The sequence below is a fragment of the Oncorhynchus clarkii genome, unplaced genomic scaffold, assembly GCF_045791955.1.
Source record: "Oncorhynchus clarkii lewisi isolate Uvic-CL-2024 unplaced genomic scaffold, UVic_Ocla_1.0 unplaced_contig_10500_pilon_pilon, whole genome shotgun sequence".
NCBI lineage: Eukaryota > Metazoa > Chordata > Actinopteri > Salmoniformes > Salmonidae > Oncorhynchus > Oncorhynchus clarkii.
This window is the reverse complement of record NW_027258047.1, coordinates 34,838-62,208: the sequence shown is the minus strand read 5'-3', so window position 1 is coordinate 62,208 and position 27,371 is coordinate 34,838. Positions and strand designations below refer to the sequence as shown.

Below are 27,371 nucleotides of genomic sequence, written 5' to 3'. Positions count from 1 at the left end.
GAAGAACACAAAACACCCAAACAGGATTCCTTATTTACAAACACCTAATCAATTTAAAACAATTACTATAATGAATCAACCCGTCTAGCAAATATGTGACCAGATTCCACTACGCAACAAATCAATTTATAAATGTCCATGTTGTGCTTATGATTCTGGTTTCTCAAGGCCAAATGATGAAAGGCTTACCTTCAGTAACACACAGTAACACACAGTAACACCTTCAGTAATAAAAACACTAAGTAACACCTTCAGTAACACACAGTAACACACAGTAACACACCGTAACACCTTCAGTAATAAAAACAAGGTGTTACTGTGTAACACCTTCAGTAACAGACAGTAACAGACAGTAACACACAGTAACACCTTCAGTAACACTAAGTAACACTAAGTAACACCTTCAGTAACACTAAGTAACACCTTCAGTAACACACAGTAACACACAGTAACACCTTCAGTAACACACAGTAACACCTTCAGTAACACTAAGTAACACACAGTAACACCTTCAGTAACACACAGTAACACACAGTAACACCTTCAGTAACACACAGTAACACACAGTAACACCTTCAGTAACACACAGTAACACCTTCAGTAACAGACAGTAACACTAAGTAACACCTTCAGTAACACTAAGTAACACCTTCAGTAACACACAGTAACACACAGTAACACCTTCAGTAACACACAGTAACACCTTCAGTAACACTAAGTAACACCTTCAGTAACACTAAGTAACACTAAGTAACACCTTCAGTAACACTAAGTAACACCTTCAGTAACACACAGTAACACACAGTAACACCTTCAGTAACACACAGTAACACTAAGTAACACCTTCAGTAACACTAAGTAACACCTTCAGTAACACACAGTAACACACAGTAACACCTTCAGTAACAGACAGTAACACTAAGTCCACAACAGGACCACTGTATGTTGGTGCCTGACATCATCCTGGTTAATATAGTCCTGAACAGATGTTGTTTATCACCATGTGTTCCTGGTGGGTAAAGGCCTGTGTTGTCTTCCTGGTAGCAGTGTTGTTCAGTGTTACATGGACCAAGATGCAGTGTGACTCACACAGATGACTCATTTCAAATCTATGAGTTCACCCTCACTATCAACACATTGTCTGTCTGGGGTCAATACTATCCTTCCAGCCTTGTTCACCCTCACTATCAACACACATTGTCTGTCTGGGGTCAATACTAACCTACCAGCCTTGTTCACCCTCACAATCACTACACATTGTCTGTCTGGGGTCAAAACTAACCTACCAGCCTTGTTCACCCTCACTATCAACACACATTGTCTGTCTGGGGTCAAAACTAACCTACCAGCCTTGTTCACCCTCACAATCACTACACATTGTCTGTCTGGGGTCAATACTAACCTACCAGCCTTGTTCACCCTCACTATCAACACATTGTCTGTCTGGGGTCAACCTAATCAAATCAAATCATACAACAGGTTTAGACCTTAAAGGGAAACGCTTACTTACAAGCCCTTTAACCAACAATGCAGTTTGAAGAAAATACAAACAAAAAAGTAAGAAATAAGAAAAACAAATAATTAAAGAGCAGCAGTAAATAACAACAGCGGGGCTCTATACAGGGTATTACGGTACAGAGTCAATGTGGAGGCTATATACAGGGTATTACGGTACAGAGTCAATATGGAGGCTATATACAGGGTATTACGGTACAGAGTCAATGTGGAGGCTATATACAGGGTATTACGGTACAGAGTCAATGTGGAGGCTATATACAGGGTATTACGGTACAGAGTCAATATGGAGGCTATATACAGGGTATTACGGTACAGAGTCAATATGGAGGCTATATACAGGGTATTACGGTACAGAGTCAATGTGGAGGCTATATACAGGGTATTACGGTACAGAGTCAATGTGGAGGCTATATACAGGGTATTACGGTACAGAGTCAATATGGAGGCTATATACAGGGTATTACGGTACAGAGTCAATGTGGAGGCTATATACAGGGTATTACGGTACAGAGTCAATGTGGAGGCTATATACAGGGTATTACGGTACAGAGTCAATGTGGAGGCTATATACAGGGTATTACGGTACAGAGTCAGTGTGGAGGCTCTATACAGGGAGGGGTACCGGTACAGAGTCAATGTGGAGGCTATATACAGGGTATTACAGTACAGAGTCAAAATGGAGACTATATACAGGGTATTACGGTACAGAGTCAATATGGAGACTATATACAGGGGGTTACGGTACAGAGTCAATGTGGAGGCTATATACAGGGTATTACGGTACAGAGTCAGTGTGGAGGCTCTATACAGGGTATTACGGTACAGAGTCAATGTGGAGGCTATATACAGGGGGGGGGTACCGGTACAGAGTCAATATGGAGACTATATACAGGGGGGGGTACCGGTACAGAGTCAATATGGAGACTATATACAGGGTATTACGGTACAGAGTCAATGTGGAGGCTATATACAGGGGGGGGGGTACCGGTACAGAGTCAATATGGAGACTATATACAGGGGGGGGGTACCGGTACAGAGTCAATATGGAGACTATATACAGGGGGTACCGGTACAGAGTCAATATGGAGACTATATACAGGGTATTACGGTACAGAGTCAATGTGGAGGCTATATACAGGGGGGGGTACCGGTACAGAGTCAATATGGAGACTATATACAGGGGGGGGGTACCGGTACAGAGTCAATATGGAGACTATATACAGGGGGGGTACCAGTACAGAGTCAATATGGAGACTATATACAGGGGGGGTACCAGTACAGAGTCAATGTGTGGGGGTACCGGTTAGTTGAGGTAATATGTACATGTAGATAGAGTTATTAAAGTGACTATGCATAGATAATAACAGAGAGTAGCAGTGGCGTAAAAGGGGGGGGGGGGGGGGGCAATGCAAATAGTCTGTCTGGGGAGCAATTTGATTAGATGTTCAGGAGTCTTATGGCTTGGGGGTAGAAGCTGTTTAAAAGCCTCTTGGACCTAGACTTGGCGCTCCGGTACCACTTGCCATGTGGTAGCAGAGAGAACAGTCTATGACTAGGGTGGCTGGAGTCTTTGATCATTTTTAGGGCCTTCGTCTGACACCGCCTGGTATAGAGGTCCTGGATAGCAGGAAGCTTGGCCCCAGTGATGTATTGGGCCTTACGTACTACCTCTGTAGTGCCTTGCAGTCGGAGACCGAGCAGTTGCCGTGCCAGGCAGTGATGCAACCAGTCAGGATGCTCGCGATGGTGCAGCTGTAGAACTCTTTTGAGGATCTGAGGACCCATGCGACATCTTTTCAGTCTCCTGAGGGGGAATAGGTTTTGTGGTGCCCTCTTCATGACTGTCTTGGTGTGCTTGGACCATGTTAGTTTGTTTAGTGATGTGGGCGCCAAGGAACTTGAAGCTCTCGATCTGCTCCACTACAGCCCCGTCATTGAGAATGGGGGCGTGCTCGGGACTCCTTTTCCTGTAGTCCACAATCATCTCCTTTGTCTTGATCACATTGAGGGAGAGGTTATTGTCCTGGCACCACACGGCCAGGTCTCTGACCTCCTCTCTATAGACGGTCTCATCGTTGTCGGTGATCAGGCCTATCACTGTTGTGTCATCAGCATGTAATGATGGTGTTGGAGCCGTGCCTGGCCGTGCAGTCATGACTGAACAGGGAGTACAGGAGGGGACTAAGCACGCACCCCTGAGGGGCCCCCGTGTTGACGATCAGCGTGGTGGATGTGTTGTTACCTACCCTTACCACCTGGGGGCGGCCCCTCAGGAAGTCCAAGATCCAGTAGCAGAGCGAGATGTTTAGTCCCAGGGTTCCGTCCCTTAGTTTAGTGATGAGCTTTGAGGGACTATTGTGTTGAACGCTGAGCTGTAGTCAGTCTCATCTCTCTCTAATCCTACCCTCTTGGCTGTTTACCCATACATTAGCTTGTTTGTTTGCTGGAGAAATTGCTTTTGACCATAGCCCTAGATTCTCTGCGTGCAAGTTGTGCTACCTCATTAAGGCAGTAATCTCTCTCTCTCTCTCTCTCTCTCTCTCTCTCTCTCTCTCTCTTGCCAAAGTGTACTTTGGAGATGAACTGATAAATCTACAATATTAACATAATTAAAATAAGACTAAACACTGTTGTCAATGGGACAATCAGTAACAACAACAATCAAGGGTCAAAATGACCATACGTCAAGCAATGACAATAACAAGAACAATTACAATAACAATAACAATTACAATAACAATTACAATAACAATAACAATTACAATAACAATTACAATAACAATAACAATAACAATGACACGTACAATGACAATAACAATTACAATTACAATTACAATGACAATAACAATTACAATTACAATAACAATAACAATTACAATAACAATTACAATAACAATAACAATTACAATAACAATTACAATAACAATAACAATGACAATTACAATGCCAATTGCAATTACAATAACAATAACAATTACAATGACAATAACAATTACAATGACAATAACAATAACAATAAGCATAGAGGACATTTGCAAGTTGGTTGGTCTGTCAGACACTGTCCTTCATTTTATGTCAGGCAGAAATGTGGTGTGCTGCCAACCCACAGCTCTCTGCGTCTTCCCCCAACAGGATGGGTAGTCTATTCTCATCAGAGAGGTATTTGAAACCTTGAATAAGGGGTTTCAAATTTGGGGAAATGACACTCTCTAATTGTTTTATATTTTTTTATATACTCTCTGTCTCTCTCTCAATTTCTCTCTCTCTCTCCCTCTCTCGTGCTCTCTCTCTCTCCCTCTCTGTGTACAAGCTGCTCCCCGAACGGTGAGGATGGTTTCTATGGTTACCGCCATTGGAAAGGTCACCTTCAGGAAGTTCCCAGTGAGTGCATGCAGACTCCTACCAGGAAGTCCTCAGTGAGCGTGTGCAGAATGCTAGCAGGAGAATCACCCTGGCCTGTAATTGCTGATAAAAGAAGATCTCATTAGACCAGGGGACGTGAGGAGGCTGTTATGCTGCTAGCTCAGACTCTTTGTCTCTTTCTGTGTCTCTGTCTCTCCCCCCCCGTCGCTCCTCTTCTATCCAGACATTCATTTAAATTGGTAAGGAACAACAAACTACCATTGAATTGGTTTATTATCACATTTTATTATGAAGGGGAAGTGGGGTTTCATGAACTTCCATTACACAGTCTCTCTCAGATCCCCTCCAGCTCCTCCTCTCCTCTCCTCTCCTCTCCTCTCCTCTCCTCTCCTCTCCTCTCCTCTCCTCTCCTCTCCTCTCCTCTCCTCTCCTCTCCTCTCCTCTCCTCTCCTCTCCTCTCCTCTCCTCTCCTCTCATCTCATCTCATCTCATCTCATCTCATCTCATCTCATCTCATCTCCTCTCCTCTCCTCTCCTCTCCTCTCCTCTCCTCTCCTCTCCTCTCCTCTCCTCTCATCTCATCTCATCTCATCTCATCTCATCTCATCTCATCTCCTCTCCTCTCCTCTCCTCTCCTCTCCTCTCATCTCATCTCATCTCATCTCATCTCATCTCATCTCATCTCATCTCCTCTCCTCTCCTCTCCTCTCCTCTCCTCTCCTCTCCTCTCCTCTCCTCTCATCTCATCTCATCTCATCTCATCTCATCTCATCTCATCTCATCTCATCTCATCTCATCTCCTCTCCTCTCCTCTCCAGGCAGTAATTTAGATTGGGAAGGAACAACAAACGACCACTGGATTGGTTTATTATCACATTTTATTACGAAGACATATCTTTTATCTTCTTGTTGATCCAATATAAATGATAGTGGTGGAAATTGATCTTTGAATGTGAATGATAATGGCTGTAGGGGCAGTAAGTCATAAAATATTTCAGAGCCTCTCTTGGCCCATCCTTCCCATCTGCTAGGCCTAGTGGTCAGAGACAGGCAGGGTGAAGGAGAGTGCCTCTCTTGGTCCATCTGCTAGGCCTAGTGGTCAGAGACAGGCAGGGTGAAGGAGAGGGCCTCTCTTGGTTTCATCTGATAGGCCTAGTGGTCAGAGACAGGCAGGGGAAGGAGAGGGTTTCTCTTGGTCCATCTGAAAGGCCTAGTGGTCAGAGACAGGCAGGGGAAGGAGAGGGCCTCTCTTGGTCCATCTGATAGGCCTAGTGGTCAGAGACAGGCAGGGTGAAGGAGAGGGCCTCTCTTGGTCCATCTGATAGGCCTAGTGGTCAGAGACAGGCAGGGGGAAGGAGAGGGCCTCTCTTGGTCCATCTGATAGGCCTAGTGGTCAGAGAAAGGCAGGGGGAAGGAGAGGGCCTCTCTTGGTTTCATCTGATAGGCCTAGTGGTCAGAGACAGGCAGGGGGAAGGAGAGGGCCTCTCTTGGTCCATCTGATAGGCCTAGTGGTCAGAGACAGGCAGGGGGAAGGAGAGGGCGACTATTATTCTAGTGCTTGACCCAGACATAGATATCGTATTAAATTACTATTCTAATTACTATTCTAATTGCTAATTCTAATTACAATTCTAATTACTATTCTCATTCCTATTTCTATGGTTCTGAATCACATTTCACTCACAAATTCGGTAGGTTTAAATAGGATAGGTGTGTGGAGTAGACTAACTGTCATAAACTTTATATTACCAATGGGGACCCCTTGTGGCCAGATGTCGTATTGCAGTTTCCACATCCACTGCACATAATACCATCTATCCCCTTGCCAAACTGATTTATTTGTTCAACTGTGAATTACTTTCCCGGACAGTTCAATAAGAGATGTCATTAGGATGATAGATGGAGCGACATGCCGTGGGAAAGTTATCCATCACATGACCTTACCTTCTGATGTTGTTTTCATTCTTCAACATATTGATCCTGTCTGTCATTCTCAGACCTCCGGAGGAAGAGAGCAGGACTGAGGACAGAACGTATCTGTCAATATCTGAAGAGAGGTTTGTTGATGCTGCGTTGATGAGGACCAAGGGGTTACTTGGGGTCAAATCACGTTTTCATTTCAGTCAATTCAGAAAGGTCTATTGAAGAGAGAAGTGGAATATAAATAATTATTCACTTGGTGAATTGACTGACATTAAAACTGAATTGACCCTAACTCAACACTGTGAAATGTCACAAGTCGTCCAATCATTTTACAGAGTTACCCCGCTGTTCAGAGTTGGGGACATTCCCTTGGCTAAGCGAAATAGCAACTTAACAATTTAACTGCTTTTTACAATTTGCGCATTAAAAATGTAATATAAGCATAATGTATTCCCCTTTCTTAATGATAGAAAAAGATTGTTGCCCGAAGGCTGTATATTTTATTTGCCCTTCACAAATCAGGTTATGAGAGCCTTCAAGAGGCTTTCCTAACGGGTCTTGTAATAATTTAATAACAGACAGAAAAGCCCTCCAGGATATGAAGTAATCAGGCTAACACCTTAAGCAACCCCATTTTAATTTCAACAATTCTAATGGTATTTCTGAGTGGTCATCTGTCAGCACTATGACTTGACTTGACGTCCCCAATGGCACCCTATTCCCTATATAAGTGCACTACTTTTGACACCCTATTCCCTATATAGTGCACTACTTTTTGACCAGAGCACTATGGAAATCCTATGGACCCTGGTCAAAAGCGGTGCCATTTGGGATGCAGATATGATGTATAGAGGTGATATCTAATAGGCCGCTCCGCTCCGGCGTTACCGGGCAGAACATTAGTTATTAAGGTCGGACCAAAACAATTAATCATACAGAAAGGAGTTTTTCTTTAGCCTGTACGTTATTGTTAAAGCTAACTGCTGGATGACTATTGTACCTGTTGGATGATTCCTGGACCTGTTGGATTAATACTGTACCTGCTAGATGATTACTGTAGCTGTTGGATGATTACTGTACCTGCTAGATGATTACTGTACCTGCTAGATTAATACTGTACCTGCTAGATGATTACTGTAGCTGTTGGATGATTACTGTACCTGCTAGATTAATACTGTACCTGCTAGATGATTACTGTAGCTGTTGGATGATTACTGTACCTGCTAGATGATTACTGTAGCTGTTGGATTAATACTGTACCTGCTAGATGATTACTGTAGCTGTTGGGTGATTACAGTAGCTGTTGGATGATTACTGTACCTGCTAGATGATTACTGTAGCTGTTGGATGAGTACTGTACCTGTTGGATGATTACTGTCACTGCTGGATGATTACCGTACTGTAGCTGTTGGATGACTACTGTAGCTGTTGGGTGATTACTGCAGCTGTTGGATAATTACTGTAGCTGTTGGGTGATTACTGCAGCTGTTGGATGATTATTGTAGCTGTTGGATAATTACTGCAGCTGTTGGATGATTATTGTAGCTGTTGGATAATTACTGTAGCTGTTGGGTGATTACTGTAGCTGTTGGGTGATTACTGTACCTGCTAGATGATTACTGTAGCTGCTGGATGATTACTGTAGCTGTTGGATGATTACTGTAGCTGCTGGATGATTACTGTAGCTGTTGGATGATTACTGTAGCTGCTGGACGATTACTGTAGCTGTTGGGTGATTATTGTAGCTGTTGGATGATCACTGTACCTACTGGATGATTACTGGGCATAGTACCATTACCAAACACTACACTTACCAAATGAACACTCATTCATTAGAAACATCTTTATATCCATCCATCCTTTCACACAGTCCTTCCTCTTCATACTTACATTTGAAGAAAACCCTCCAAGCCCATCCCAGTCCAGCTAGTCCAGTCCAGCTAGTCCAGTCCAACCAGTCCAGTCCAGCTAGTCCAGTCCAGCTAGTCCAGCCCAGCTAGTCCAGTCCAGCCCAGTCCAGCCCAGCCCAGTCCAGTCCAGCCCAGCTAGTCCAGCCCAGCCCAGTCCAGCCCAGCCCAGCCCAGTCCAGTCCAGCCCAGCCAACCAGTCCAGCCAACCAGTCCAGCTAGTCCAGTCCAGCCAACCAGTCCAGCTAGTCCAGTCCAGCTAGTCCAGTCCAGCCCAGCCCAGTCCAGTCCAGTCCAGCTAGTCCAGCCCAGCTAGTCCAGCCCAGCTAGTCCAGTCCAGCCCTGCCCAGTCCTGAAACCCAAAGGCAGGTGTTAGATTAGACAGTATAGAACATGAAAGAGACTCCAATCCTGTGATGGGACTGAAGAGGCAGAGGGAGGCAGGTGCAATGCGAGGCACACAAACACAAGCATGTAGGCACAATGAACAGCAACAGAATCCTTGGCTTTGTTTGTAAGGCGGCAGGCAGACAGACAGTCAGACAGGCAGGCAGAACGCCCCAACTCTTCAGAGAATGGTGCCTCCTGGCAGACAGTCCTGTAATTAGAGAAGAATGGCCAAAACCAAGAGTGGATGTCGCCCAGCAGCCAGCCATGTGTGTGTGCTGCCTGCCTGCATGGCTACCAAGGTAACGGAGGGGTGCAGAGAGAGAGAGAGAGAGAGAGAGGCTCCCGGATGCTTTTGTTGTCAAGAAAGCCCCAGAGATCCTCTTATCATGATGGGACTACTGCCTCTAAGCCTCTATCAAATAAATGAGCAATTATAGCCAGAGGAGAGAGAGAGAGAGAGAGAGAGAGAGAGAGAGAGAGAGAGAGAGAGAGAGATAGGGGGGTGGGAGAAATAGAGAGCGCAAGAATAAGATGCAGAGAAATACAAGCCACTATCCACTCCTACATAACTGTACTGATATGCAGTGTAAACTATTTATAATGATCAAATCAAATCAAATAGCATGTGTGTGTCTGTATGTGTGTGTCTGTCTGTGTGTGTGTGTGTGTGTGTGTGTGTGTGTGTGTGTGTGTGTGTGTGTGTGTGTGTCCGTATGTGTGTATGTGTGTGTGTGTGTGTGTTGGAACCCTCTCAGAAGCCTGTTGGACTGTAGTCAAGCCCAGTACCAGATAGGCAGGGAGGCAGGTGCAGGGCCTCTGGAAGTGTCTTTGAGCCCCACCCCAGTGATTTCACACAGCCAGACAGCTTCCATCCACACCGCCAGACAGCTTCCATCCACACAGCCAGACAGCTTCCATCCACACCGCCAGACAGCTTCCATCCACACCGCCAGACAGTTTCCATCCACACAGCCAGACAGCTTCCATCCACACAGCCAGACAGCTTCCATCCACACCGCCAGACAGTTTCCATCCACACAGCCAGACAGCTTCCATCCACACAGCCAGACAGCTTCCATCCAACACCGCCAGACAGTTTCCATCCACACAGCCAGACAGCTTCCATCCACACCGCCAGACATCTTCCATCCACACCGCCAGACAGCTTCCATCCACACAGCCAGACAGCTTCCATCCACACAGCCAGACAGCTTCCATCCACACAGCCAGACAGCTTCCATCCACACAGCCAGACAGCTTCCATCCACACCACCAGACAGCTTCCATCAACACAGCCAGACAGCTTCCATCTACACCGCCAGACAGCTTCCATCCACACAGCCAGACAGCTTCCATCCACACCGCCAGACAGCTTCCATCCACACCGCCAGACAGCTTCCATTTGAGACAGCTTCCATCCACACAGCCAGACAGCTTCCATCCACACCGCCAGATAGCTTCCATCCACACAGCCAGACAGCTTCCATCCACACAACCAGACAGCTTCCATCCACACAGCCAGACAGCTTCCATCCAGCACCGCCAGACAGCTTCCATCCAACACCGCCAGACAGTTTCCATCCACACAGCCAGACAGCTTCCATCCACACAACCAGACAGCTTCCATCCACACAGCCAGACAGCTTCCATCCAGCACCGCCAGACAGCTTCCATCCAACACCGCCAGACAGTTTCCATCCACACAGCCAGACAGCTTCCATCCACACCGCCAGACAGCATACATAAACTAGAGGAGGAGGAGGAGAAGTTGTTCGGTCTTATTAGATTTGAGAACTGCGGGGCCAATTTACACTGCATGGAAAATTCTGCTCCTTACAAATGTGTTTGGACTGGTTGGCAAAACATAGGTGGTTAAACCAAAGGGAAATGGAGGGGGTTAAACCAAAGGGAAATGGAGGGGGTTCAACCAAAGGGAAATGGAGGGGGTTAAACCAAAGGGAAATGGAGGGGGTTAAACCAAAGAAATGGAGGGGGGATGACTGGGATGACTGTAGTTGGGTTCTGGGATGACTGTAGTAGGGTTCTGGGATGACTGTAGTAGGGTTCTGGGATGACTGTAGTAGGGTTCTGGGATGACTGTAGTAGGGTTCTGGGATGACTGTAGTAGGGTTCTGGGATGACTGTAGTAGGGTTCTGGGATGACTGTAGTTGTATTCTGGCCTGACTGTAGTTGTGTTCTGAGATGACTGTAGCTGTGTTCTGAGATGACTGTAGTTGTGGTCTGGTCTGACTGTAGTTGTATTCTGGCCTGACTGTAGTAGAGTTCTGGGATGACTGTAGTAGGGTTCTGGGATGACTGTAGTTGTATTCTGGCCTGACTATAGTAGGGTTCTGGGATGACTGTAGTAGGGTTCTGGGATGACTGTAGTAGGGTTCTGGGATGACTGTAGTAGGGTTCTGGGGTGACTGTAGTTGGGTTCTGGGATGACTGTAGTTGTAGTCTGGGATGACTGTAGTTGGGTTCTGGTCTGACTGTAGTTGTATTCTGGGATGACTGTAGTTGGGTTCTGGGATGACTGTAGTAGGGTTCTGGGATGACTGTAGTTGGGTTCTGGGATGACTATAGTAGGGTTCTGGGATGACTGTAGTAGGGTTCTGGGATGACTGTAGTTGTGTTCTGGGATGACTAAATCTGTGTTCTGGGATGACTGAATCTGTGTTCTGGGATGACGGTAGTTTGGTTCTGGGATGACTGTATCTGTGTTCTGGTCTGACTGTAGTTGTGGTCTGATCTGACAGTAGTTGTGGTCTGGTCTGACTGTAGTTGTGTTCTGAGATGACTGTAGTTGTGGTCTGAGATGACTGTAGTAGGGTTCTGGGATGACTGTAGTTGTGTTCTGAGATGACTGTAGTTGTGGTCTGGGATGACTGTAGTTGTGGTCTGAGATGACTGTAGTTGTGGTCCTGGTCTGACTGTAGTTGTGGTCCTGGTCTGACTGTAGTTGTGGTCTGAGATGACTGTAGTTGTGGTCTGGTCTGACTGTAGTTATGTTCTGAGATGACTGTAGTTGTGGTCTTGTCTGACTGTAGTTGCGTTCTGGGATGACTGTAGTTGTGTCCTAGTCTGAATGTAGTTGTGTTCTGAGATGACTGTAGTTGTGTTCTGGGATGACTGTAGTTGTGTTCTGAGATGACTGTAGTTGTGTTCTGAGATGACTGTAGTAGGGTTCTGGGATGACTGTAGTTGTGTTCTGAGATGACTGTAGTAGGGTTCTGGGATGACTGTAGTAGGGTTCTGGGATGACTGTAGTTGTGTTCTGAGATGACTGTAGTTGTGGTCTGAGATGACTGTAGTTGTGTTCTGGTCTGACTGTAGTTGTGTCCTGAGATGACTGTAGTTGTGGTCTGGTCTGACTGTAGTTGTGGTCTGGCCTGACTGTAGTTGTGGTCTGAGATGACTGTAGTTGTGGTCTGAGATGACTGTAGTTGTGGTCTGGTCTGACTGTAGTTGTGTTCTGGGATGACTGTAGTTGTGGTCTGGTCTGATTGTAGTTGTGGTCTGAGATGACTGTAGTTGTGGTTTGGGATGACTGTAGTTGTGGTCTGGGATGACTGTAGTTGTGTTCTGAGATGACTGTAGTTGTGGTCTGGGATGACTGTAGTTGTGGTCTGGGATGACTGTAGTTGTGGTCTGGTCTGACTGTAGTTGTGGTCTGGGATGACTGTAGTTGTGGTCTGGGATGACTGTAGTTGTGGTCTGAGATGACTGTAGTTGTGTCCTGGTCTGACTGTAGTTGTGGTCTGAGATGACTGTAGTTGTGTTGTGGTCTGAGATGACTGTAGTTGTGTCCTGGTCTGACTGTAGTTGTGGTCTGGTCTAACTGTATCTGTGGTCTGGTCTGACTGTAGTTGTGGTCTGGTCTGACTGTAGTTGTGGTCTGGTCTGACTGTAGTTGTGGTCTGAGATGACTGTAGTTGTGTCCTGGTCTGACTGTAGTTGTGGTCTGGTCTGACTGTAGTTGTGTCCTGGTCTGACTGTAGTTGTGGTCTGGTCTAACTGTATCTGTGGTCTGGTCTGACTGTAGTTGTGGTCTGGTCTAACTGTATCTGTGGTCTGGTCTGACTGTAGTTGTGGTCTGGTCTGACTGTAGTTGTGGTCCTGGTCTGACTGTAGTTGTGGTCTGAGATGACTGTAGTTGTGGTCTTGTCTGACTGTAGTTGCGTTCTGGGATGACTGTAGTTGTGTCCTAGTCTGAATGTAGTTGTGTTCTGAGATGACTGTAGTTGTGTTCTGGGATGACTGTAGTTGTGTTCTGAGATGACTGTAGTTGTGGTCTGGTCTGACTGTAGTTGTGGTCTGGGATGACTGTAGCTGTGTTCTGGCCTGACTCTCCAGGCAGCTTGTTTGTCCCCTTCAAATATTCCCTGGTGTTACATCAATATCATCATTACTTTAAATAAAAAGTACCTGAGAGGGAGACATATTTCTCTGTGATAGACATTAAACATAGAAACATCCCTATTTGCACAATATGGAACTAAAAAGCTACAACTGGGTCTAATTGCCTATCTAAATGCATCTGGCAAAACGCATTTACGTTCCGTAGAACATGGATGGGAGATTTTGAGGGAATCTGAGATGGGTGATTAAATATCTAATATTCAAGGGCTCTGGGAATGTAAATGAGTTAGAAAGTAATGTGAAATAAGCCCAGAAGGTATGGAAGTATGATGTACCCTTCTTACAACTTATATTTAGACAGGAAATAACTTGATTTGATTTAAACCGACAGCAGAAATTGGTTCTGCTGAAAGTCTGTTATCGTCATTCCCGGTGTCTTTCTCTGTGACAGTTATGTAATAAAAATAATAATAATATTATTGTAATCCATAGTTATCATTTGCTGATGTATAATGCAACTGTATGATGAAACTATTTAATCTAGGAGGTGTGAGAAATGAAGAATAACCTTTTACTGATTTACAGTCCACACGTCACATCATCTGAACATTCCTGTTTACCCTGCAGGGCCTGTCAAATTTCAAATGGGGGGGGGGGGGGGGGTGAGAGAGAGAAAGAGAGGCAGAGAGACAGAGACAGAGGCAGAGACAGAGACAGAGGCAGAGACAGAGGCAGACAGAGGCAGAGACAGAGGCAGAGGCAGACAGAGAGGCAGAGACGCAGAGACAGAGGCAGAGACAGAGACAGACAGAGAGGCAGAGACAGACAGAGAGGCAGAGGCAGACAGAGAGGCAGAGGCAGACAGAGAGGCAGAGGCAGAGGCAGAGGCAGAGGCAGAGGCAGGGACAGAGACAGAGACAGAGACAGAGACAGAGACAGAGCCAGAGCCAGAGCCAGAGACAGAGACAGAGACAGGGCCAGAGACAGAGACAGAGACAGAGACAGAGACAGAGACAGACACAGGGCCAGAGCCAGAGACAGAGACAGAGACAGAGACAGACAGAGGGCCAGAGACAGAGACAGAGACAGACACAGGGCCAGAGACAGAGACAGATACAGGGCCAGAGACAGACACAGGGCCAGAGCCAGAGACAGAGACAGAGACAGACAGAGGGCCAGAGACAGAGACAGAGACAGAGACAGACAGAGGGCCAGAGACAGAGACAGACACAGGGCCAGAGACAGACAGAGGGCCAGAGACAGAGACAGAGACAGAGACAGAGACAGAGACAGGGACAGAGACAGAGACAGAGACAGAGACAGACACAGGGCCAGAGCCAGAGACAGAGACAGACAGAGGGCCAGAGACAGAGACAGAAACAGGGCCAGAGACAGACAGAGGGCCAGAGACAGAGACAGACAGAGGGCCAGAGACAGACAGAGGGCCAGAGACAGAGACAGAGACAGACAGAGGGCCAGAGACAGAGACAGAGACAGACACAGGGCCAGAGACAGAGACAGATACAGGGCCAGAGACAGACACAGGGCCAGACAGAGGGCCAGAGACAGAGACAGAGACAGACACAGGGCCAGAGACAGAGACAGATACAGGGCCAGAGACAGACACAGGGCCAGAGAGACAGAGACAGAGACAGACAGAGGGCCAGAGACAGACAGAGGGCCAGAGACAGATACAGGGCCAGAGACAGACACAGGGCCAGAGAGACAGAGACAGAGACAGGGCCAGAGAGACAGAGACAGAGACAGGGCCAGAGAGACAGAGACAGAGACAGGGCCAGAGACAGAGACAGATACAGGGCCAGAGACAGAGACAGATACAGGGCCAGAGACAGATACAGAGACAGACACAGGGACAGAGAGCTGGAGAGAATCTGAGAGAGACTGTTTAATGAAAGTTCATGAAATCCCACAGTGAAAAAGCTGAAAATCACTTCTTTCATTCATCTGCTTTGCTCTGCCATCATATGTAGTCTGACAACGAAGTGTTTTACCATGTGTGTTTTCAGGACAACCAGGGCTACAAGTAGGACACAAAACAATGGGACATTAACAGTTGGCATTCATGAGTTTCTATTGACAAATGGAAATTAAAAAATTAAAAAGTCTGCCAAGAAAAAACCTGAAAAATATTATTTTTATATGACTGCTGTAAGTACTGCTGAATGCTGTAAGTACTGCTGAATACTGTAAGTACTGTTGAATACTGTAAGTACTGCTGAATGCTGTAAGTACTGCTGAATACTGTAAGTACTGCTGAATGCTGTAAGTACTGCTGAATGCTGTAAGTACTGCTGAATACTGTAAGTACTGCTGAATGCTGTAAGTACTGCTGTAAATGCTGTAAGTACTGCTGAATGCTGTAAGTACTGCTGAATACTGTAAGTACTGCTGAATACTGTAAGTACTGCTGAATACTGTAAGTACTGCTGAATACTGTAAGTACTGCTGAATACTGTAAGTACTGCTGAATGCTGTAAGTACTGTTGAATACTGTAAGTACTGCTGAATGCTGTAAGTACTGCTGTAAATGCTGTAAGTACTGCTGTAAATGCTGTAAGTACTGCTGAATACTGTAAGTACTGCTGTAAATGCTGTAAGTACTGCTGAATGTTGTAAGTACTGCTGAATGCTGTAAGTACTGCTGAATGCTGTAAGTACTGATGAATACTGTAAGTACTGATGAATGCTGTAAGTACTGTTGAATACTGTAAGTACTGCTGAATGCTGTAAGTACTGTTGAATACTGTAAGTACTGCTGAATGCTGTAAGTACTGCTGTAAATGCTGTAAGTACTGCTGAATACTGTAAGTACTGCTGTAAATGCTGTAAGTACTGCTGAATGTTGTAAGTACTGCTGTAAATGCTGTAAGTACTGCTGAATGCTGTAAGTACTGCTGAATGCTGTAAGTACTGCTGTAAATGCTGTAAGTACTGCTGAATTCTGTAAGTATTGCTGTAAATACTGTAAGTACTGCTGAATGCTGTAAGTACTGCTGAATGCTGTAAGTACTGCTGTAAATGCTGTAAGTACTGCTGTAAATGCTGTAAGTACTGCTGTAAATGCTGTAAGTACTGCTGAATACTGTAAGTACTGCTGTAAATGCTGTAAGTACTGCTGAATGTTGTAAGTACTGCTGTAAATGTTGTAAGTACTGCTGAATGCTGTTTCCGCGACGAATGCTTTTTCCGCGACGCATATAAGGCCCTGCCCCGCCCCCCTTTCGGAAAAGCTGACCACGACTCCATTCTGTTGATCCCTGCCTACAGACAGAAACTAAAACAAGAGGCTCCCACGCTGAGGTCTGTCCAACGCTGGTCCGACCAAGCTGACTCCACACTCCAAGACTGCTTCCATCACGTGGACTGGGACATGTTTCGTATTGCGTCAGACAACAGCATTGACGAATACGCTGATTCGGTGCCACTTTGTTTACATACTCATCTCATATGTATATACTGTACTCGATACCATCTACTGTATCTGCCTATGCTGCTCTGTACCATCACTCATTCATATATCCTTATGTACATATTCTTTATCCCCTCACACTGTGTACAAGACAGTAGTTTTAGAATTGTTATTTAGATTACTTGTTGGTTATTACTGCATTGTCGGAACTAGAAGCACAAGCATTTCGCTACACTCGCATTAACATCTGCTAACCATGTGTATGTGACAAATAAAATTTGATTTGATTTGAAGTACTGCTGTAAATACTGTAAGTACTGCTGAATGCTGTAAGTACTGCTGAATGCTGTAAGTAATGGGGACCAACTCCATATTAATGCCCATGATTTTGGAATGAGATGTTTGATGAGCAGGTGTCCACATACTTTTGGTCATGTAGTGCATCTGTGACCAATAGATGCAAATCTGTATTCCCAGTCATGTGAAATCCATAATTTAGGTTCTTATTTATTTATTTAAATTGACTGATGTCCTTATATGAACTGTAACTCTGTAAAATCTTTTAAATTGTTCCATGTTGCGTTTATATTTTTGTCCGGTATATGTTGACAATTTTAATTGGCTGATACGGAATTTGAACCGAATATAATCACAGCCTCCTGGTGAGGATAGCATAGGGCTAAATGGGACAGGTTATGTAATGGGAACAGCTAACATGTAGCCTTTGATTACGTGCAACTATGCCAACGATTTTAAATCGGCTTAAACTTAAACGTAAAACTTAAAACTTTTTCTAAAATTGCAAAGTATTGCCCCATTAGAATTATACGACAGGTGAGTCTAATCCTGCTTACTGATTGGTTAAAACCGCGTGCCAGCCAGTGTCTATTCCTCGACGTTCCACTTGCTAAGACTATAATACTGTTCCATCTCACTGTGCTGTCCACGGTCTCATCAGCCCAGCCCATTTATAAAACCTCCAAATTACCAACCGGTGGTCCCCCATTGATTTCATTAGTCTCACTCAGATATCATATTAGAAACTGTAAACATTTCTCTCCACCCCAATTGCAAAAATATCTAGAATTGTAAAACGTGAGCAAAAAAAAAAGATCTGCCCTATTTTGCAAAATGTGTAGATTTGCAGCAAACAGTTTCAACATTTCGCTTAGGGCCCCCAAAAAGGCTAGGGCCCCCGAAAAGATTAGGGCCCCCAAAAGGCTAGGTCCCCCAAAAAGGCTAGGTCCCCCAAAAAGGCTAGGGCCCCCAAAAAGGCTCGGGCCCCCAAAAAGGCTAGGGCCCCCAAAAAGGCTATGGCCCCCAAAACGGCTAGGGCCCCCCAAAAGGCTAGGTCCCCTTAAAAGGCTTGGGCCCCCAAAAAGGCTAGGGCCCCCAAAAAGACTAGGGCCCCCAAAAAGGCTAGGGCCCCCAAAAAGGCTAGGGCCCCCAAAAAGGCTCGGGCCCCCAAAAAGGCTTGGGCCCCCAAAAAGGCCTGGGCCCCCAAAAAGGCTCGGGCCCCCAAAAAGACTAGGGCCCCCAAAAAGGCTAGGGCCCCCAAAAAGGCTAGGGCCCCCAAAAAGGCGAGGTCCCCCTCTGACTGCATGTGTGGGTAAGGATGTGGGTAGGCAAACCCGCGAGCCACTGCTGCCCCACATCATTAGCTCCGATTTTTTTGTCGCCCCCATTCCAATCAACGTTGCCCATCCCTGGTCTGAAGTGATTGTGCTAGCTGTGTAGTTTGCTAGCTAACAGGGGGGCGGGGATTGCCATAGCAACCTGCCAATCGAACTAACGACCAGTGAGACAATACATTGGAATGACGAGCAGCCGGCTTGGGAAGCAGCCTCAGGACTATATCCTCGTGGAATGAAAATGATATGAATAAATATATTACCAATTATATTCTCCAAACCCACGGTTTCTCCAGCATTATCACTTCAATAACACCTCACTCAATGTCAACTAGAAAACATGTTTTTACACACACACACACACACACACACACACACACACACACACACACACACACACACACACACACCTTCCCTGATTCCCTGAATGTGTGTATTTATCACCTGTTTCCTCTGGTGTGATTAACATTAGCCTGTGTTGACTTCTCCTCTATAACCATCACAGACACATCACATCACATCACAGACACATCACATCACAGACACATCACATCACATCACATCACATCACAGACACATCACAGACACATCACATCACAGACACATCACATCACGTCACATCACATCACATCACAGACACATCACATCACATCACATCACTGACACATCACATCACATCACAGACACATCACCAAACAGACACATCACAGACACATCACAGACACATCACATCACATCACAGACACATCACATCACATCACATCACACACATCACATCACATCACAGACACATCACATCACATCACATCACAGACACATCACAGACACATCACATCACATCACATCACAGACACATCACAGACAAATCACAGACACATCAAATCACATCACATCACAGACACATCACAGACACATCACAGACACATCACATCACATCACATCAAGTCACGTCACATCACATCACAGACACATCACATCACATCACATAACTGACACATCACATCACAGACACATCACATCACAGACACATCACAGACACATCACATCACATCACAGACACATCACATTACATCACAGACACATCACATCACATCACATCACAGACACATCACAGACACATCACAGACACATCACATCACATCACAGACACATCACAACACATCACAGACACATCACATCACATCACTTCACATCACATCACAGACACATCACAGACACATCACATCACATCACAGACACATCACATCACATCACAGACACATTACATCACACACACACATCACATCACACACACATCACATCACATCACAGACACATCACATCACACACACATCACAGACACATCACATCACACACACATCACACACACATCACATCACACACACATCACATCACATCACATCACAGACACATCTCATCACATCACATCACATACACATCACATCACAGACACATCACATCACATCACATCAGACACATCACATCACATCACATCACAGACACATCACAGACACATCACAGACACATCACATCACATCACAGACACATCACATCACATCACATCACAGACACATCACATCACAGACACATCACATCACAGACACATCACATCACATCACATCACAGACATCACACACACATCACATCCACATCACAGACACATCACAGACACATCACATCTCAGACACATCACAGACACATCACATAACAGACACATCACATCACATCACATCACAGACACATCACAGACACATCACATCACATCACAGACACATCACATCACAGCCACATCACAGACACATCACATCACATCACAGGCACATCACAGACACATCACAGACACATCACAACACATCACATCAGACACATCACATCACATCACATCACAGACACATCACATCACAGACACATCACATCACATCACAGACACATCACATCACATCACACAGACACATCACATCACATCACATCACACAGACACATCACATCACATCACAGACACCTCACATCACAGACACATCACATCACATCATATCACAGACACATCACATCCCAGACACATCACATCACATCACAGACACATCACATCACAGACACATCACATCACAGACACATCACAGACACACACACACACACACACACACACACACACACACACACACACACACACACACACACACACACACACACACACACTCCTGTGATGCCTCAGAGGTAACTCATCCTAGTAATGAGATTATCAGCCTGTCAGTGTGTCGGCTGCTCCAAATTGGCAGAGAGAGGCAGTTAACACCCCCCCCCCCCCCCCCCTCCACACACACACACACACACACACACACAGACCCTCCCTCCCTTCCACTCACACACAGATCCTCTCTACCTCCCTCCCTCCCTCCCTTCCACACACACACACACACACACACACACACACACACACACACACACACACACACACACACACACACACACCACACACACACACACACACACACACACACACACACACACACACACACACAAGGCCTCTCTTGCTCACACACACACAAGGCCTCTCTTGCTCACACATCGGCCCAGGCAGGAAGGATTAGCATACACCTACGTGTGATAACGCTGCCTTCCAAATGCACCCTGTTGCCTATATAGTGCACTACTTTTGACCAGGGCCCTATGGATTCTGATCAAAAGTGGTGCACTCTTTAGGGAATAAGGTACGACTTGGGACACAGGCAAAGAGAATGATGAGGATGATGATGGTCATAGAGGCCTGCCTGCCTCACATCTCCTCCCCCCTTCCCCGTGCCACACCGCTTAGTCTACACTCCTCAGGCGTAGTCAGGATGTCAAAACAAACCCAATGGAACACGATAATGATGTTTGTATCATATCTCACGCTAGCTAGCTACACTGTGGTATTAAATATGATTAATGATGTTCCTATCATATCTCACGCTAGCTAGCTACACTGTGGTATTAAATATGGTTAATGATGTTCGTATCATATCTCACGCTAGCTAGCTACACTGTGGTATTAAATATGATTAATGATGTTCGTATCATATCTCACGCTAGCTAGCTACACTGTGGTATTAAATATGAGTAATGATGTTTTTATCATATCTCACGCTAGCTAGCTACACTGTGGTATTAAATATGGTTAATGATGTTCCTATCATATCTCACGCTAGCTAGCTACACTGTGGTCTTAAATATGGTTAATGATGTTCCTATCATATCTCACGCTAGCTAGCTACACTGTGGTATTATATATGAGTAATGATGTTCTTATCATATCTCACGCTAGCTAGCTACACTGTGGTATTAAATATGGTTAATGATGTTCCTATCATATCTCACGCTAGCTAGCTACACTGTGGTATTAAATATGATTAATGATGTTCGTATTATATCTCACGCTAGCTAGCTACACTGTGGTATTAAATATCATTAATGATGTTTGTATCATATCTGACGCTAGCTAGCTACACTGCTAGCTATGTCACATCTGCTCCTGCAACGCCCTCTACTGCTCATCCTGTGTCTCCTTGACCTGCCGCCACTCCCCCAGTACTCTCTCCCTCTCCCTCTCTCTCTCTCAGTGTGTGTGATTGTGTGGGCGGAGACAGGTGTGCTGGAGTCAGAGTCGATCCCCACCAGCTGCAACCTGTTCCATAATCAAGACCTCTACAAATACTCAGCCCGGCCACTTCCACGCTGCCAGATCGTAATCTCTGCTCAGTCAGTCTACGTTTCTAGCCGTTTGTTACTATTTAGATCCTGTTATCCTGTTGTGTCTGTTTTCCTTGCCTGACGCTGTTTTCCTCTCCGCTACAGTTCTGCCCGCTCTGACTCTGATCCCGGTCTCCTGTCCCAAGTCTCGTCATCCTGCTACTCTGTCCTGGATTCCCCACTCTACTACTCCCTCCGGACCTGCTTACCCTGTCTCGACCCATCTCGCTCCAGCCTCAGCATCCGCAGCTGGTTTCCAGTAACCCGCCCGAGCTTCCCCTGACCTGCACTCCATCCCCCACCTGGGGTTCAATAAATACCTTGGTTACTTCATCCCAGTCTCCTCGTCTGAGTCTGCTCTTGGGTGCCCCTGTTCCACTCCGCGTAACAAGCTAGCTACACTGGGGTATTACACATGATTAATGATGGGCGTGTCTTATCTCACGCTAGCTAGCTGCCTAGTGGAATTAAATATGCCTGCTACATTACAGGCAACTGGTTGCAATGCTTTTCTGTCACTGAGGAATCAAGGACATCTTTCCTGCCTGTTGCCGAAGAACCAAGGACATCTTCCGTGAAAGTACTTTATGAATTATTAAAACTTTGTACGTCAGAGTGAGTTTTTGATGTGCTAGCAGGCCTGCAACATTCATGTCCGCTATGGAACACTGGATTATCCTGATAAATCCCCCAAATAAATTAAACCTGAAGACTGTGTATGTGAAATGTGACATGATAGACAGGTATTTCATTTCATGTTGACAGAACTTATAAGCATTTCTCAAAATGTGATTTCCTCCAGTTAAACTTAATCTCCATTTATATAGGCAGACCCTCTATTTACATATTTCCCTCAGGTCGTTGTTGATGTTAATGTGTCTGTAAAAAAAAACCTTAGCCATTCTGTTCAGTTGTTTCTTCTATAGTCAAAAGCCATTCTCCGAATACTCCCACTTCCACAGTTATAAAACACTGTGAATGATGCAGAATTCATGCTATAATCAAGGACATTTACAAACAGTCAAATTAAATCAACACATTAGATATTTTTTAGCTGTACAATCTAAATTTGCGATATGATCTATCATTGTTTAATTTGGATAACCAGCTTTCCAAATGCCAAGATGGAAGTAAGCAAAAAAAATAAATGCCATTTTAATCTTTCTATTCCATTTTAGCAGCACTCTGTTTAACTATAACTTAGAGTTATATAATTATATATATATATAGTTATATATACATATAATTATATTTAGAGTTTTCAATTGTTGCCTGTAATAATGTTATTATTCAAAGTGTTGGCATTTTGCAGCCTGTCAATATACTTATTTTATATTTTACTGGGCAAGTCAGTTAATGAAGAACACATTCTTATTTACAATGACAGCCTACCCCAGCCAAACCTAGGCACCGCCTTATGGGACACCCAATGACAGCCAGATGTGATGCAGCCTGGATTGGAACCAGGTACTCTTGCACTGAGATACAGCATCTTAGACCACTGTGCCACTCGGGAGCCCAACGTCTATACACACTACAGCTGTGTCTCAAATGGCGCCCTATTCCCTATATAGTGCACTTACAGCCAGTCCTCTTCTGACTGTGCCGGGTGGAGATTATAACAGAACATGGCCAAGATGTTCAAATGTTCATAAATGACCAGCATGGTCAAATAATAGTAATCACAGTGGTTGTCAAGGGTGCATCAGGTCAGCACGGCCATGTGAATTGGAGTGGATCATTTAGACAGGTTACCTTGGCGTTCTTGGGTACAAGAACTATGGTGGCCTGCTTGAAACATGTAGGTATTACAGAACGGGTCAGGGAGAGGTTTAGAGGAGAGGAGCGTGATCACACAGTCAACAGGAACAGCCGGTGCTCTCACGTATGGTTCAGTGTTGCTTGCCTTGAAGCGAGCACGGAATTCATGTATTTTTATTTCACCTTTATTTAACCAGGTAGGCGATCTGGATAAGATAAAGCAAAGCAATGGGACAAAACAGAGTTACACATTAACAAACGTACAGTCAATAACACAAAAGAAAAGACAAGTTTAAAAATATATTTACAGTGTGTGCAAATGTAGAAGAATAGGGAGGAAAGCAATTAATAGGCCCTAGAGGTGAAAATAATTACAATTTTGCATTAATACGGGAGTGATAGATGTGCAGATGATGATGTGCAAGTAGAGATACAGGGGGGCAAAAAAGCAAGAGGGTAAGTAATAATTTGGGGATGAGGTAGTCAGTCGGCTGTGCTATTTACAGATGGGCTGTGTACAGGCACAGTGATCGGTGAGCTGCTCAGACAGCTGATGCTTAAAGTTAGGAGAGGGAGATATAAGACTCTAGCTTCAGAGATTTTTGCAATTCGTTCCAGTCATTGGCAGCAGAGAACTGGAAGGAAAGGCGGCCAAAGAAGTGTTGGCTTTGGGGACGACCATTGCAATATACCAGCGCGAGCTACGGGTGGGTGTTGCTATGGTGACCAGTGAGCTGAGATAAGGCGGGGCTTTACCTAGCAAAGACTTAGAGATGACCTGGAGCCAGTGGGTTTGGCGACGGATATGAAGCGAGGGCCAGCCAACGAGAGCGTACAGGTCGCAGTGGTTGGGTTGTATATATGGGGCTTTGGTGATAAAAACGAACGGCACTGTGATAGACTACAGCCAGTTTGCCGAGTACTTTATTTAAACACACCGAAGAAGATGAATGTGGGGATATACATGGGGAGGGGTTCTGTAATGGACAGAAACAGGGAGATAATAAATATGCTGTAAAGGAGATAAATACACTGGTGTAAGTAAATACACAGTATGCAGAGTAGGATAGAATGGGATATGGGATAGAACAACAAGCACTACATCTAATAATGACCTAATAACTATGCATTACATAGTAGAACCAGATTAATGACTAGCATGGCACTAGCGCAGTAAGATTAATGGCAAAGGGCTGTATATTATACAAATAGGCTATTGCACAGCAACAAACAAGAGCAAGGTCTGTAAATATAAATATATAGGAAACAGGAAGTAGTAAACAGTGACTAATCATTTCCAGCCGGTATCAGTAGTAACACAATAACAACAGGAATGAGAAGTACACAGAATACTGCTACTCTAGCACATACTGCACGGATAACAACAGGAATGAGAACTACACAGAATACTGCTACTCTAGCACATACTGCACGGATAACAACAGGAATGAGAACTACACAGAATACTGCTACTCTAGCACATACTGCACGGATAACAACAGGAATGAGAACTACACAGAATACTGCTACTCTAGCACATACTGCACGGATAACAACAGTAACAACAACTTCCTTTGTTTACGCAGCCCGTGTCCACATGTCCACCCACGTTCCCTGAGTGGGAAAACACAGTTCAGGCCCCGCTGACACTTACCGTTTACACTTGAGAGAGCATGTAAGCGGATCCGACTGGATCTGAGCTAGTTAGGAGCATCTGACCAATCACAGGTTACAGTGCATTGGGGCACAGTCTGATTGGCTGGAAGGAGCAAGCCAGACATAAACAACAACACAGCGCCCTCGGCAGGCACATCAGCGCCAGCATAGTAGGATTCCATCTTAGCGCTGCATTGACACTTGATTGATGGTTCGTCGGATGGCGTAGCGGGATTTCTTATAAGAGTCCAGATAGTGTGCCCGCTCCTTGAAAGCAGCGGCTCTAGCCTTTAGCTCAGTGCGGATGTTGCCTCTAATCCATGACTTCTGGTTGGGACATGTACGCATGGTCACTGTATTCATGACGCCAGTGACTGATGTGTTAAACTCTTCAAAGCCATCGGATGAATCCCTGAACATGTTCCAGTCTCTGCTAGCAAAATAGTCCTGTAGCTTAGCATCCGCTTCATTGGACCACTTCTGTATTATATAAGCGTCTGTATTAAGCGTGTTACGGGTACTTCCTGTTTGAGTTTTTGCTTGTAAGCAGGAATCAGGTGGGTAGAGTTATGGTCAGATTTGCCAAAGGGAGGGTGAAGGAGAGATTTGTATGTGTTTCTGTGTGTGGAGTAAAGGTGGTCTAGAGTTTTTTTCCCCTCTAGTTGCACAGGTGACATCTTGATGCTTGTGTGTCTGCCTAAATATGGTGTGTGTGTGTGTGTGTGTGTGTGTGTGTGTGTGTGTGTGTGTGTGTGTGTGTGTGTGTGTATGTGTGTGTTTGTGTGTGTTTTGTGAGTATTAGTATCTGTGTGTGTTTTGTGAGTATTAGTATGTGTGTGTGTGTGTGTGTGTTTTGTGAGTGCTGCTTTGCAACAGACTGTTGTCTTGTGACACTTCCATTTCCATGGCAACTGACAAGAAAGACGAAACTCACTAACACAAATTAGTTCAATTTGCTGTTCTACAATCTAAAATGTACAATACTAACATAATTTGAGCTAATTGGCGAGCCAAAAGAAGCGAAATGTTTTTCCCTTTATCAAAAGCACCCCCCAGGGCGTGTTTGTTAAATACGCTGAACAACGAACTCCTGAGAAGTCAAGTTGTTCCACAGTACATGTTGTCGTGGATACCTCCACACAACCGTGCCTGACCCATGTTGTCATTAATCAGCCACATCTGTTTGTGCTGTCTGAGTGACACAATACAATGAGTGACAAGGAGTTGGCACAAGGAGTTGACACAAGGAGTTGACACAAGGAGTTGACTCAAGGAGTTGACTCAAGGAGTTGACTCAAGGAGTTGGCACAAGGAGTTGACACAAGGAGTTGACACAAGGAGTTGACACAAGGATTTGACACAAGGAATTGACACAAGGAGTTGACACAAGTAGTTGGCACAAGGAGTTGACTCAAGGAGTTTCCACAAGGAGTTGACACAAGGAGTTGACACAAGTAGTTGGCACAAGGAGTTGACTCAAGGAGTTTCCACAAGGAGTTGACACAAGGAGTTGGCACAAGGAGTTGGCACAAGGAGTTGACACAAGGAGTTGGCACAAGGAGTTGGCACAAGGAGTTGACACAAGGATTTGACACAAGGAGTTGCCACAAGGAGTTGATTCATGGAGTTGACACAAGGAGCTAATTCAATTAGTTGACTCAAGGAGTTGACTCAAGGAGTTGGCACAAGGAGTTGACACAAGG

The 27,371-nt window shown here is 45.1% G+C and overlaps 1 long non-coding RNA gene across 1 annotated transcript; it reads left to right on the top strand.

The window, feature by feature from the left end:
- The first annotated feature begins 4,944 nt into the window (after nucleotides 1–4,944).
- On the top strand, nucleotides 4,945–22,257 carry LOC139394632 (uncharacterized). The gene is made up of 3 exons (XR_011629837.1): nucleotides 4,945–5,120; nucleotides 6,879–6,938; nucleotides 22,149–22,257. It is a non-coding gene; the product is annotated as an uncharacterized lncRNA (long non-coding RNA).
- Nucleotides 22,258–27,371: the final 5,114 nt, after the last annotated feature.